Source organism: Leucoraja erinacea, chromosome 13 (genome assembly GCF_028641065.1).
Source record: "Leucoraja erinacea ecotype New England chromosome 13, Leri_hhj_1, whole genome shotgun sequence".
Classification (NCBI taxonomy): domain Eukaryota; kingdom Metazoa; phylum Chordata; class Chondrichthyes; order Rajiformes; family Rajidae; genus Leucoraja; species Leucoraja erinaceus.
Window position 1 is genome coordinate 17,171,883 of NC_073389.1, and position 16,474 is coordinate 17,188,356.

Consider the following 16,474-nt stretch of genomic DNA (forward strand, 5'->3'; position numbering starts at 1 on the left):
AATCAAATCACCTCTTAACCTTCTATATCCAGGGGATACAAGCCGAGTGTAAAGCAAATACTCCATCAGCCTTTCCGTTTATTTGCGACTGACTTGAACTGTCTGCACAGGTGAATCCCTAGATCTCCTTGGGCCCTCAGATTTCCTCGTCTTAAATTATATTCAATTCTAACCTCCTGTTGGTTCAAAACCATAACAAATATCATTTTTAGAATATAGAATATAGAAGAGCACAGAAGAGGCCCTTCGGCCCACAACATCCACATGATGCCATGACCAAATGGCTGGTCTTGATGGCTGGTCTAGTTTCAATACACTCACTTAAATACCAATGTTTTCTACTAAACTAAACTAAGCTAAACTAAATTGAACTGAACTACTTTTCTTTATTTAATTTCCAATATATAACAGTTACAACTGCAAATCCTGAATGTCTTACACTTACAGTAGCTTCAATCCTTTCATTTCAAGATCAATGTCTTAAATGGAGACATCTACTTTAAATTCTAAAAGTTTATTCCCAATGGCTCTTGCTTCGCTGCAAAACATTTAGCAAATGTTTTAATATCTTCCTTCAAATATTAAGTCTTTTGTTAAATTTATGCCTTCTTCTTGACAAAATTACAGCCAGAGCTCACTAGCTGTGATGATAAAAAGCAAATAATAACAGACAACTGACAATGATATTGTGCTTGCATGGAGAAAATAAGTCCTATTAAAAGATAATGCTTAAAAACCTAGATGCATTATATAATAAATATAATGCATCTAGGTTTTTTTACGTTCTCTCTCTGTGGCACAGAAAAACTATATATATAGTTATTTTGCTTTACTATTCCTCACTCAATCTTCATTTACTCTTCGCACACCAATGAAGTAACTCCAAATCTAGTTCAGTTTATTGTTACGTGTACTGCGGTACAGCGAAAAGCTTTTGTTGCGTGCTGACCAGTCAGCGGAAAGAAAATGCATGATTACAATCGACACAATCTATTGTATATGTTATTGTGGCCTGAATATTAATATCATGATGTATCAAGTGACCAGTCAACTGATTAAACTCAAGTGCATTGATTGATTGATTGATTGATTGATTGACTGATTGATTGATTGCATTGATTGATTGATTGATTGATTGATTGAAAGATGCAGCATGGAAACAGGCCCTTCAGCCCACTGACTCAATGCCAACCACTAATCATGCTTTTACACTAATGTTATGTTCACCCAATGGTTCAATGTTTCTTCATTATCCCATGTACCAAAGTACAGCGAGATTCTTTATTTGCATACAGTTCAGTAAATTATTACTATATATAAGCACAATCCTGGATTAAGTACAAAGTGTATAGAAATAGTCCACTGTGACCATGTACATGAGTCATCAGGTTTGGTTCTCTTTTCAAAGTCCAAGGTGCAGATGGTCATAAAGGCCCATTGCAGCCACCGCCTCGATCCACATCATCCAGTGCACCTCTGGATCATTCTTCCCCTCGCCCGGCCACCTTCAGCCTCTGTCCCCTGGGGGTGCTTCCCACAATTTACAGAGGCGAATTAACCTACAAACCTGCATGCCTTTGGTATGTAGGAGGAAACTGGAAATCACTGGGGGAAACCTACACAGTCACAGGGAGAATGTGCAAACTATACGTGGACAGTACCTGGGATCACGATTGAAAGTGGGTATTTGGCGCAGCCCCACTGTGCTACCCTCTCAGAGGTATATCCGTGATCATGTTGTATTCCAATCCATCCAGCTGTTCTGTCAAGAGAGCCAAGAGTGTTTTATTGTTATATGTCCTGGAACAGAACAATGAATTTCTTACTTGCAGCAGCACGATAAATTTGTAACCATATAACTCTGTAAAATCCATAATAAACAATTTTTAAAAGTTTTGTAGATATTTTTTAAAAAAACAGACAAATAAACAGGGAATCGCCATCCAATATTTCACCATTTTCTTGGCTTTTCTCCAGAAGATTATTACCTCAACATTTCCACTTCTCTTGATCCCACACTAACTCTAAACTGTCAGGTAGTTGAGATACTTATTCTACCAACTACATAAAGAGACACCATTACAGATACTGATCTGTGAACATTCACTTCCATCTCCCTTCTTAGCTTAGTTTTGTGTAGCTTATTACTGTCACAATTACAGATGTACAATGAAAAGCTAGCTTAACGCTGTTCAATCAAATCATACTACATGACAGTTGTATTTAAGAGACTTCTAGATAGGCACACGGATGTGCAGGGAATGACAGGCATGGTTCATGTACAGGCAGATAAAATTAGTTCATCTTGGCATCATGTTCAGAACAGACATTAGCCTATGCTGTACTTTTCTCTGATCAATGTGCTATGTTATTTACCTAAGTAAAGTCATACCCAAGTAAAGGAGTGAAACGATTGTGAGTAGACTCGGCAACCGTTTTGCCGAACACTTGTGCTCAGTCCACTAAAGCCGACTGGATCTTGCAGTTGCTAACCATTTAAACTCCCCTTCCCACTCCCATACTGACCTTTCTGCCCTTGGTCTGCTCCATTGGCAGAGTGAGGCCACACGTAAACTGGAGTAACAGCACCTCATATTCTGCTTGGGTAGCTTACAAGCCGATGGCATAAACATTGAATTCCTCAATTTTAAGTAGCCAACCTAGGTACATGTGACAATTAGCTATTGTTGAATCATTGAATTGAATTGAATTGAATCATTGTGTTGAATTGACCAAGTCTACACTGTCCATCTATCACTCAATACTCACTAGGGGCAATTTACAGAGGCCAATTAACCTACAAACCCCTGGAGGAAACCCATTACAGGGAGACATACAGTCTACACCGACCACATTGAAGGTCGGGATCAAGGCTGGGTCTCTGGCACCGTGACAAGTGCAACTCTACCAGCTGCGCCACTGCACATGAAATAAATGGGTTATCATTGCAAAATGATATGATATGGATATTAGCATTGTCATTTTCATAAGGGCAAAATAATAGTCCATTAATTCATGTCTCTTACGAGATCATTTATTCCTCACTATTTCTAGTCAAAAACAGGTGCATTTTATATGTGTGTCTGATCTAAGCCATGTAAGTGTAAGATAATCCGAGACACTTCATTTTGTCAATTCAAGTAGGTCACTTCAATTTTAAATTCAAATTTCATTAAACAATGTTCCCAAAGGCCTCATAAAACCATCGTAATATTGTTTCTCCCACTACATGCCTGCCCCATACTGATCAAGGCCCTCAACATTTCGAGCACATGGAAATGATAAAATAATGTTCAGCATCTCATTTCAATAGTGCATCTTGCAAGTCAGTCTTACACAAAGCATTTTTTTTTCCTGTTGATCCTCAGACATCCAAAGTGGTTTAATTTATATTAAAAGGAGCACCACAGCATAGAATGATACACTTAAGCTATATACAGACAGGATCGAGCCCGAGTCTCCAGCATTGTAAGCGCTGAGTGGCAGCAATCTTCCACTGTGCCACCGGGCCGCCCTTATAATGACCACCCAGCATAATTTGCATACGTGCAAGGTCATCTATGGGTGCAATAGAATTGCAGCTTAATCTGGGATGTCTTAGTTTCGTCTGTGCTATGTTATTATTTAATAGGATCATCATTTTCTTTCTGCCATCACCTTGTTGTTACGTAGAACATAGAACATAGAACAGTACAGCACAGGAACGGGCCCTCCAGCCCATAATGCTTGGGCCAAAATGGTGCCAAGTTAAACGGATCTCATCTGCCTGTACATGATCCATATCCTTCTATTTCCAGCACTTCCATGTGTCTATCTAAAAGCCTCTAAAACACTACTGTCGTATCTGCCCCCACCACCACCCCTGGCAGTGCATTCTAAGATCCCACCATCCTCTGCGTAAAAAAACTTGTCCACACATCTCCATTAAACTGCTTTAGAGTCTGGCATTACATGATCCTGAAGATAGACACAAAGTGCTGGAGTAACTCAGCGGGTCAGGCAGCATCTCTGGAGAATAAGGATGGGTGATGTTTCGGGTTGGAAGAAGGTACAGTCTGAAGAAGGGTTCCAACCTGAAACGTCATCCATCCATTTTCTCCAGAGAGGCTGCCTGACCCATTGAGTTACTCCAGCACTTTGTGTCTGTCCGCTGAATGACACATGCTTGCTTTCAATTCCATTATTTGTTACTCACATCTTTATTTACAGGGGAACGTTGTGTCTATCTTTGGTATAAACCAGCATCTGCAGTTCCTTTACTGAGTTAAGGATTACTGTGCTGTCATTTAACCTACTCAATTGACATCAGCTCAGGCACCAACTCAGAAAGCGGTGATTTGTGGTGACTTCTGCAAAGATTACACCTGACATTGATAGACCTGCATCAGTTCCTTGTGTACATGTATTTTTGTGGTTAGCGATGCTGGGCACTTCCATCATCAATAATGTAGACTCAGAGTAAGAAGAATACATATGGAAAAAGCTCAATCTTTTCTAGGTTTCAGTCATTACAGAGGATCCAATATTTCATATGTAACTGCTCATCAAGATCAAACATATATGAACACCACCAGCTTGGCCTACACAATCTCCCAGTTGCCAAACACTAACTCCCCTTCCCATTCCATTACGCCAATTTTGGCCTCCCTTCACTGGCTCCCAGTGCACTTTCGAGTTCATTTTAAAATTATTTTATTTGTTTTTAAATCATTGAATGGCCTCGCCCCGCCTTACCTCTCTGAGCTGCTCCACCTATATGCTCCTACCCGGTGCCTCAGGTCTGCGGATCAGCTGCTCCTTGAGGTACCAAGGTCTAAGCGGAAGCTCAGAGGGGATAGAGCCTTTTCTGTTGCTGCCCCGGCACTCTGGAACACCTTGCCGCTGTAGATCAGACAGGCCCCTTCACTGTCCACCTTTAAATCCTCCCTAAAAACTCACTTTTATTCACTGGCTTTCGACACTGGCTGAGACATTGTTCCTGTTTTAGTGCTTTTAATGTCTTTTAATTTTTACTGTTTTTATAGTCCTGTCGTCTTAATGGTTTTAGTAGTTGTAATAACTTTTTGTTGACTTCCCATGTACAGCACTTTGTGGTAACTGATGTTGTCTAAAAGCGCTTTATAAATAAAGTTATTATTATATTATTATTCCCATATTGACCTTTCTGGCCTGAGCCTCCTCCATTGTCAGAGTGAAGCCAAATGCAAATTGGAGGAACAAGCAACTCATATTTTGCTTGGGCAGTTTACAACTCAGCGGTGAGAATATTGATTACTCTAACTTCAGTAGCCCTTGCATCCCCTCTCTCTCCGTCCCTCCCCCACCCTAGTCACTGCACTAGTTCCACTGTTGTCCTGTTGAGGTTCACTGTTTGTATTACTCGTTATCAGCTGGTGCACCCTTGTGGACTACATTTTTTCTTGATCATCTTTTGATCTGTCTTTTTACATATCTTTCATTCATTTGTTCTATGTACTTTTCCAGATCTCTCGGTTCCTTCTCCCCTGACTCTCAGTCTAAAGAAGGGTTCAACCCATAATGTCTCCTATTCCTTTTCTATGGAGATGTTGCCTGACTGGTCTGAGGTAGCATTAGTGAGCCGAACAACGATGAACATCCAAAGTAGCCTCCTATTCTGCAACTAATTGCACTTATATGGAAGCTGTAACATAGTAATGTGCTCTAAAGTGTTTCACTGACACGATATCAGGCAAAAGAAATTGACATTTAAAGAGAAATTAGGGGAGGTGTCCAAAAACTTGGTTGAGTGGGAGGATTTAATGAGAATGAATTAGAGGCAAAGATTTTGAAGGAGAGAATTAGAGATGAAGCAGCAGAAGGCTTGGTTGAAATGCTGGAGTAAAGAAAACTAAATGAGGTAAAAGATCATGGAATATACCTAATTTTTGTTGCTCATTAATTTTCAAGTTACGAAAACCTTTATGCAGAGAATGTCATATCTTGGCACAGTTATATCCCAATAATCAGTAACTATTGTTGCTTGACCTAACAACTGGATGGGCAACAACAAGGTTCAGGTGAACACAAGGCTTTAAAAACTACAGGTTCAGCAACACCGACCCCCCAAAAATAATGCCTGAATATAAGGGCGGCACAGTGGTGCAGCAGATGAATTGCGGTAGATCCCGACTACGGGTGCTGTCTGTATGGTGTTTGTACGTTCTCCCTGTGGCCATGTGGGCTTTCTCCGAGATCTTCGGTTTCCTCCCATGCTCCAAAGACGTACGGGTTTGAAGGTTAATTGGTTTGGAATGAATGTAAATCATCCCGAGGAAAGTGTTAATGTGCAGGGATCGTTGGTCAGTGTGGGCGCGGTGGGCCAAAGATCCTGTTCCCGTGCTGTATCTCTAAGCTAAACTAAACTAAACTAAAACAAAATTACACTGTGCCTTATCTCTGAGATGTTGTCATAATTAGTTACAAAACATGTGTTATAAGTTATCATCGTGACTTAGAGACCATATGGATATTTGCTGTGCAAACTCCAGATGATGTGAGAGTCAGTGGCCTCAGGTAATGACATGATATCACTTAGTACAGTCACTGGCAACACTGCGCTGTCATTTAACCTACTCAATTGACGTCATCACAGGCACAGATGATTTGTGTTGACTTCTGCAAAGATTACACCTGACATTGATAGAGCTGCATCAGTTTCTTGTGTCTGCATCAGGACTTACTATAGTTACAGACATCGAACTGCATTATTGTTAATTGTTAATAAGGGCGGCACAGTGGTGGAGTTACTGCCTTATTGCACCAGACACCCGGGTTCAATCTTCACTCTACGGGGTGTCTGCACAGAGTTTGTACGTTCTCCCTGTGACCGTGTGGGGTTTTTTGGGTGCTCCAGCTTCCTCACACACGTGTACATTTGTAGGTTAATTGGCTTCAGTAAAAACTGTAAGTTGGCCCAAGTGTGTAGTGTGGGTGATCTTTAGTTGGCGCGGACTCGGTAGGCCAAAGGGCCAGTTTCCACACTGAATATCTAAAGTCTAAAGTCTAAAGGTGCTTGTTCTTTGCCATTTACATAAGGAAGGATTTGGATATATAATTCAAGACCTTTGCACAAGTTCAAAGGTTCTTTGCAGCTATTGAACTATTTTTAAAGTGCGGTCAGCATTGTAACATATGGAAATACAAATAGCAGAGTTGCACAAAGAAACATTATGACTCCATGTTAGTGATACTGCTTGAGTGATAAATGTCGAGCAGGACATAGTCACCCTACTGATATCAGCAAAGCAGAAGCTCAGGTTGATGTCAAGTGCTATGCCCAGCACACAATGGAATCTTGTGTCAGGTAAAAGTTCTGCACCCTGTTTAAATGTATCCACTTTCACAGAGGAAATGATGAATGTGTTGCCTCTTGCAAATATAGCGTTTGACATATGCTTCGTGTGTGTGTGAAATGCAGACTGCTTGAAGTGGCGAATGTTGCCCGGGGTGCTTTGGAAGGATTTGTTAGCATAAAGACGACATGGTGCAGTAAACTCACTTCCCTGAGTGATCCATCTCTGATCAAGATCAGCATGGTTTGGGAGCAGCTCCATCCAGGACCACAAGAAATTGCAGAGAATTGTGGACGCAGCGCAGACCATCACACGAACCAACCTCCCTTCCATTGACTCCATTTACACTTCACACTGCCTCGGCAAGGCTACCAACATAATCAAGGACAAGTCGCACCCTGGTCACTCTTCTCCCCTCTCCCATCGGGCAAGAGATACACAAGTGTGAAAACGTCTACCTCCTGATTTAGGCACAGTTTCCGCCCAGTTGTTAACAGGCAATTTTTCTACAACTGGAGAGCGGTCCTGAGCTACAATCTACCTCATTAGAGACCCTCAGATATTTCATTGGATAACCATAAGGCATGAAGATTAGAGCTAGAAACAGTTACTTAACAGATTTTATTGCAAAGTAAATTGAAATCAACTTTACATTCTCATGAAGTGAAGGGATGGATAATAGATTTCCTGTATTTTGTCCTAACCCACAAGTCTATTTTGCAATAATCTGCTAAATAATATCTGTTTTATAAAAGTTATGTGAAGTTTCACTCTGTTGGGCAATTATAACAAGGTGTCAGCATGCCTGAATTGTCATCTGCCTCATTTCCAACTAAGTAACTTAAATTCAAGTCTCCAGACTTGCAATTGCAATAGCAATAAAAACTGCAGCTGCTTTTCCAAAATGAAGGCTTCTATTTAACCCAGGATGTGCCCAGTCCTTCCTGTCCATTCTTTTGGAGCAGTTTGAGAACATAAATGCAAGATCTATAAAGAATAGCTGACTCAGAGACCCAGGTCTCTGGAGCTGTACGTGCAGTAAGGCTGCAAATCTACCACTGCGCCACCATGCCTGCACCGTATTTTTACGCTATATGGGGTTTTTTTTAATTTAACTTTCTTATGATTGTTATTATATAGTCTATTGAGTACTGTGTTTACAAACATGTTGTGCCGCTGCAAGCAAGAATTTCATTGTTCCGTTTTGGTACAAATGACAATAAAACACTCTTGACCGGACTTCCTTGTCTCTTGATAACTAATGGCACATAACGCATGAAGATCTGATGAGGAAATCACTGGTCAGTTGCTTGCATGATCGCTGTTATTCTTTGAGATCCGCATGAGGAACAACTAGGAAGACATAAAATTGGAATATCAAGAGCTGTGATCTATTCTGCTTTGTGCCTATCTTAGGGGGGAAGAAATGGACAAGAATGGAACCTGCAAACACATCATAGATGGTGAATCTGTGGAATTTGTTGCCACAGAAACTGTTGAGGACAAGTCATTGGGTAATTTTAAAGAGGAGATTGGCAGGTTCTTCATTGGTAAGGGTGTCAAAGGTTATGGAGAGAAGGCAGGAGAATGCAGTTGAGAGTGAAAAATAGATCAGTCATAGTTGAATGGCGGAGTAGACTCGATGGGCCAAATGTCCTAATTCTGCTCATATGACTTAAGAACTTATGCAAACCCCATCTACAACATTCATTGGACTGTCCACATATTTCATGCTTAACTGCAAACTCTCGATATCAAATTTGGACTGGTAGATCAGTTACTGAAGCGCAAGACAGAGGGCATAGCTCCAAGCCCCAAATGTTGAAAGACAAAAATTCTAGATGTTAGTTTCCTGCATTCAGCAATTGGCAACTGACCAAAAGCAATGATCCTTAAATCTACACGTTTATCTCCATCAGTGAAGGCCGTTTTTGAGCTTATCCTCTAGTGAGCCGTTTCTCAGTCTTTATGTTCTCTTGCACCTGTTCCTCTTCCCTTTATATTCACAGGATGATGTCATGTACATTTATTTAACTCAATTGCCTTGAAATTCAGCAGTGAATCAGCAGTGCTGAACACACAATGTGGTGATATTGATGCTCTATACTCTGCACCTTGTGCTACTGAAGTCAATGAATGGATTTTGGAAGATGAATTCTTGGGCAATCATCTTTACCATACTACAAGATCATTTCTGTGGTGGCATAGAGAAAAATTAGAAATATTTAAAACCAACCAAAAATTAGAACATTTTTTAAAACCAAAAACACTACAAAATACAATGGTTTAATGATTCAGTGGTGCTTTCTTGTCACGTGTGCAAACGCATAGTGAAATTATTTTCTTACAAAGATTCCAGTAGAGTATTTCCATACCTAACCACAATCCCCCGATTGGCAAGCCTGGGTGAGAACATGGAGGTGCAGGCAAGCACTGAGAATGTGCTTGCTGAAGATGCGATTGTTGGGCTGATAAAGAAGGGAAGAGATTGAACTTTTTTTCGCCTTCCATCACAATGAGGAATGCGGAGGAGCCTGCAATGCAAGATGTGCCATCTTCTATACATGAGAATACTTTGGAAAAGATATCACAACATTTTAAAAACGCACTAAAAATGGTAAAAAAATCTAAAGTACCAATGATATAATTCAGTGTCATTGAGCCATTCTCCTGTGCTCAAAACACCAGGGAACCATGTGCTGCTTTTCTTCAGGCCAAGTTCAAGGTCTCGTGGTGAACATCCTATTGTCAGTGGTGGGAACATCTCCAAAGTGTCACAGCACAGCACAACTCCAGTACTGGAGTTGAATTCAAATTGGTTACTGCAACTTCTGGGCTGATGTTGCTGATAGTTATGCAGATAATGACAGTGAGTGATATTGGTTTAGAATTTAAAGTTTAGAGTTTGGAGATACAGCGCAGAAAGGGCCCTTCAGCGCACTGAGTCCTTCAGCCTACCGAGTCCTTCAGCGCACCGAGTCCTTCAGTCCACTGAGTCCTTCAGCCCACCGAGTCCTTCAACCCACCGAGTCCTGCAGTCCACCGAGTCCTTCAGCCCACCGAGTCCAGGAAGACCAGCCATCTCCATACACTAGCACTGTCCTACACACTAGGGACAATTTACAATCTTTACTGAAACCAATCAACGTACAAACCTGTCTTTGGAGTGTGGGAGTTAACTGGATCACCCGGGGAAAACACATGCAGTGACAGGGAGAACGTACAAACTTTGTGCAGACAGCACCCATAGTCAGAATCGAACCCAGGTCTCTGGCAGCAACTCTACTGTTTTATAACCCCCAAGTTTTATAATCATTACCCTGCAACATCTGAGCTAAGTCTAGCACAATGTATACATAAAGCACAGCACTGATTGCAAGTTTGTGAGTGAAGACCGATGAACGTGGGTGACTTAAAAACTGAAGATTTTGGAAATACTCAGCAGATCAGGAAGTATCTGTACAGAGAGAAACAGGGTTAATGTTTCAGGCCAATGACTTTTCCTCAGAACAATGAACAATTAGAAATTCAATATGAATAACAAGGAACTGCATTTCTGCATACAACTGCGTACAAGAAAGATATAGAATGTCCGCGTAACTCAGCGGGTTGGGCAGCATCTCTGGAGAACATGGATAGGTGGCGTTTTAGGTCAGGCCGCTTCTTTAGACTATTTGTCGTACGGAGAGTGTGAAAAACAACTGGAAGTGAAAAGAAACAGGACTAATCAGGACAGGCAACAGATGACTTCAGGCAAGGAGATTCCCCGATAGGCCAATTTTTGAATAGAGACTGGCATGAGTCCGAGAGGTACATCTTTACAAACTGTGGAGCAGGTTAGCAAACATTTAATGGAGGAAGGGAGGGAGAAGGGGGGGGGGGGGGGGGGGGGGGGGGGGGGGGGGGGGGGCGGGAGAGAGAGAGGAGTGAGGTGGAGAGGGAAGGAAGGAAGGTGTTTGTAGTTAGTTACCTAAAATTGGAGAATTCAATGTGCACATCGTTGGGTTGTAAACTACCCAAATTAAATATGAGATGCTGTTCCTCCAATATGTATGTGGCCTTGCTCTGACAATGGAGGAGGCCCAGAGTAGGAAGGTCAGTATGAGAACGGGATGGGGAGTTAAAATAGTTAGCAACCGGGAGATCCAGTCCGCCTTGGCAGACCGAGCGCAAGGTGAAATGGTCGTGGAGTCTATGCTTGGTCTCACCAGGAGCCCACATTGGGAACACTAGATGCAGTAGATGAGGTCATGTGAACCCCTGTCTCACCTGGAAGCACTGCCTGGGCCTCTGGATGGAGTCGAGGGAGGAGGTACAAGGACAGGTGTTACATCTCCTGCGGTTGCAGGAGAAAGTTCCTGGGGAGGGGGTGGTTTGAGTGGAAAGGGATGAGCGAACCAAGGAGTTGTGGAAGGAGTGGACTCTGCAGAAGGGGTGGAGATGGGAAGATGCGATGAGTGGTGGGACCACGTTGGAGCCGATGGAAATGTTGGAGGATGATGCATTGGATGTGGAAGCTGGTGGGATGAAAAGTGAGGACCAGGGGAACTCTGTCCTTGTTGCATCCTGGGAGAGAGGGAGGTGGAACAGGACACAGAAGAGTCGTGGGTGAGGGATCCTTCTATGACAGAAATCCAACATATTTCAGATTGCCGAGAAGGGGTAGGTTGTGGTGAAGACAAAGGGAATGTCACTCAGAGTTGAAACACAGAGATTTGAGATTTGATAGGGGTGCCAGATGAGAATGGAGTGAAGACTTGTTATTTGCACCTTATTCTTCTGAGGCAACGCTTATGGTGACAGGCAGGAATACATAGTTGAGGCCTACTGAACTTATTGAATGAAAAATCAATGCCAACCACCACATATACTGAGGCTTAATATTCCACTACTGGGGCCTGGAGGAATTCAGTGTTGTTTTCATGCTCTACTAGATTCTTGGAAACATTGGCATTGTACAATTCATCAATCAATCATTCTCAGTAGTGGGGCAGTTTCGAAAGACTGAAAGTGAGCTGAAGATCACTGAGAACTTTCCTCTCAAACTGTACCCCTCCCAATTCCCCTCCCCCCCTCCTCCAACCACCATCCCTCGAGCATGGTCTTGTTTCCATGAATAAGTGGCGTTTCGGGTTGAGACCTTTCTTCAGCCTTTGGTCTTTTTGGAACTATGTTGAATATCAACGTCAGAAGAATGAATGGGACTGAGACAATGAATTAGACAGGCAATTGGAAGACTGAACCAATGTGTTCTGCAGTTTGAAGAAGGACCTCGATCTGAAATATCACTTATCTATATACTCCAGAGATTTTCCCTGACCCGCTGAGTTACTCCAGCACTCTCTCCTTTTTTTGAAAACCAACATCTGAAGTTTCTTGTGCTTACCTCTTGTTACCGTAGCGCTGCTACAAGTAATCTAGCAGGAAACACCATTTCATGTGACTGCCATACGAGTTCCCCATTATGTCCTTCTTCTTCAATTCAGTGAATGTCATTTCCATTTGACCCTACACATAGCCCATCCAGTCTGTGCTGATTTATTATCACCTCTATGCTTTATTCCATGCTGTCTGTGAGTGAGTAATATTTATCTGTCCCCAAAACAAGCCAGATTTCAATGCCACCTTTTACAGACCTTCTTTACTAAATCGGTCATGGTCCGAGAGGTTCTAGTCACTCTGACCACAAAGGTGAACGTAGCCCAGACCAACACACAAACCAACCTCTCTTCCATTGACTCCATCTATTCTTCATGCTGCCTCAGCAAGGCAACCAGCATAATCAAGGACGAGTCTCACCTCTGACATTCCCTCTTCTCCCCCCCTCCCATCGGGCAAGAGGTGCAGAAGTGTGAAAACGCACACCACCAAATTCAGGTACAGTTTCTCCCAGCTGTTATCAAGCAACTGAACCATCCTATCAACAACTATGCAGTCGTGACCTACCATCTATCTCATTGGAGACACTCGGACTATCTTTAATCGGATTTTACAAGACTTTATCTTGTACTAAACGTTATCCCCTTTAGCAGGAATTTGTACACTGTGGATGGCTCAATTGTAATCATGTGTTGTTTTCTACTGACTGGACAGCATGCAACAAAAAGCTTTTCACTGTAACTCGGTGCACATGACAATAAACTAAATTGGCTAAAAGAAGGCCTGCATGCAAACAAAAGACTGGAGCCTCCATTCGAAAAATACTGTGCATTGCCCTAATCCAGGTCATGTACGTACAAGTATAATGGGACTCTCTGCCCACTGAAATTATGCAAATTTAATGAACTAACCAAATCTCATCCATTCCGACTGCCAGTAATTAGCGTTGATGTACCAAGAATTACAGAAGGCTTGGCCACAAAATTAGCCTTTATATCCTCTGAATGTCACAGCTCAATTGCTCCCATGCAATTCACTCCCACACACCCAATGGCTTCTATACAAGCAATAAATCCTTCATTCTCAACTACCTTTTTGAAAGTTGCAGAAAGATAGACACTAAATGCTGCAGTAACGCAGCGAGCCAGGCAGCCTCTCTGGAGAAAAGGAATAGGTGATGGTTAGGGTCGATAGTAAGAGAGATGAGATGAAGTATGAAATGCAGAGACAAGATCACACCAAAGGAAAACAGTGAAGCAGCAATACTTCTGAGAGATGTTCCATCTTTCAGAAACCAGGGTAGTTGCATGAGGCAGCGGTCTCAAAAAAAATGATCCTGTTAAATGAAATCGTGCCTGATTCTTTCATGATCTATCGGTGAAAATTACTCATTCTTGTTACAGCTTTACTGTTAAATCATTTTTCTTCATATGCCCGAAGGAAGCTGATTTACGGAAATTAGCTTCCAGCCGTGCAAGATGTTACTCACGGACTATTTTTGGTATTTCAAGCGAGCTGGGTTTTTCATATCACTCGCTGTCAATCACCAGACTCTGGACTATTCAACCAGCCACAATGACTCACTGGAGGCCCAAGATGGAAATGTTCAACCTTCTGAAATTAGATTTTCTACACCACAATTTTAGTGTTTCTTTAACATTTAACTCAGTGGTTCCCATGGTAACTAGATCCACGATGGTTATGAAGAAAATCATTGCTAAAGTGCAGTAGTTACAACATCAATGTATGGTGCGTTTGATCATGTGAGGATATACTGTCATGCATATGCAGTGTGAGAAGAACTTCAAATAAACTAGACTTACAGGGTGAAGCACTACCTTTTAGTGCGTTCCACAGATAACTCTGAACACTTTGCAGGTTACTTCACTTTAGATCAAGAAGGCATAGGCCCATTTACGAATATTGATTTATCTAACTTCAAGTAACCCCGGCATTCCCTCTCACTCCATCCCAGTCGCACTAGATTCTCATTTTCACCCAACAAACAGCTAACAATGGCCTGTTTCCTTTATCATCTTTACTTTTTTGCATATCTTTCATTCATTGTTCTTTATCTCTCTACATCATCGTCTATATCTCTCATTTCCATTTTCCCCAACTAGTCTGAAGAAGAGTGTAGACCCGAAATGTCACCCATTCCTTCTCTCTAGAGATGCTGCCTGTCTCGTTGAGTTACTCCAGCTTTTTGTGTCTATGCCATATACATGAAGGTTAATGATGGAAAAGAACAGAGACTGCTCAAAGCCATGAAGTACACTGCACAACCATGTCATCATGGTGATAGGGAAGTTTGAAAACTCATGATGAATAACAGGAATTTCAACACAAAGCAGTGTGACTTATTTTCAGGCACAACTACATGCAAAATACAAGCTTGGGCCTGTAGATCATCCTGGATGTTGTCAGGACTCAATAGCCTTGGTTATAGGGAAAGGTTGGGCTTGCTAGGACTTTATTCCCTGGAGTGCAGGAGTTTGAGTGGTGATCTTAGAGAGGTGTTTAAAATCATGAGAGGAATAGATAGGTTGATTGCAGTCTTTTACTCAGAGGAAGATGAAGGATGGGTTAATGCCACACAATTGTGGATGAGCAAAACAAGGCATTGCTAGTCAGCTGTGGATGGACACGTATAGAAACTAGAGAGATCAGACTTTCCTAATGATAGGAGGTCTGGCTCTGAGAGATGGCAAAGACAGAGACGTGCTTCAGATAAGTGAGAGGGAAGGTTTGCAGGACAAGTTTGATTTGCGAAATGCAGAAAGTCCTTCTGTGTATATATACACATATAACAATTGTGACATCAGTTAGAGTTGCTGCATTACAGACCAGGGATCCTAACTCAATGCTGCCTTCATGGAGTTTGCACATTCTCCCTGGGACCACATTGATTTCCCTTAAGTGCCTAATCTGTCCCACTTACGCAATTTTTTTGGCGACTGCCGCACCGCTCATAGTCGCAGTAGGTCGGTGAAAATTTCCAAAATGGTGAAAATCCAGCGGCGACCAGAAAAAGGTACGACTCTTTGGGCGACTACTCACCCGGGAGTTTCCTCTTAAATTGCAAAGATCTACGGAATGGCCGGTTAAATGATTACTGTAAGATGCCCTTTGTGTGAAGGTGAGTGGTGTTGATGGGATAGTGGGAATAGAGAGCAGTCCTGAGCTACTATCTACCTCATTGAGACCCTCAGACTATCTTATTTTACTGGACTCTTGCACCATCCTGCACTAAGCGTTATTCATGTTATTCCTTTTATCCTGCCTCTGTACTCTGTGGTTGGCTCGATTGTAATCATATTTTATCTGTCTGATGACTGGTTAGCACTCAAATAACAGCTTTTCAGTGTACCTCAAAACACATGACAATAAATTAAATTTAGGAATAAATAGGATTAATATAATGGGGTACATGATGGTTGGCATGGGCTTGTTTCTGTGCCATATGACTTTATGCCCCAAACATATCTATTTATTTCTAATTGGCATGGGAAATGTGAAAGTTACTACCGGAGGCCTCTACTATTTATTCACTCATTGCTAAGGAGACATTTTCCCAAACTATTTGGCCAACAGCATTGCGGACTAAGGAACACAAAATCTAATGAGGCACAGGGTGAAGGATAAGTATAGGTAGCTTGATGAAATATTCTTTGCTGTTGAAAATATAAGAGTTTTACCATGGAAAGAAGCTGATGAATAATGCAGGAAGATACTTTAAACAAATTCGCTGTGGTCAGATTTGGTTTTCTTATAGGGGGAAA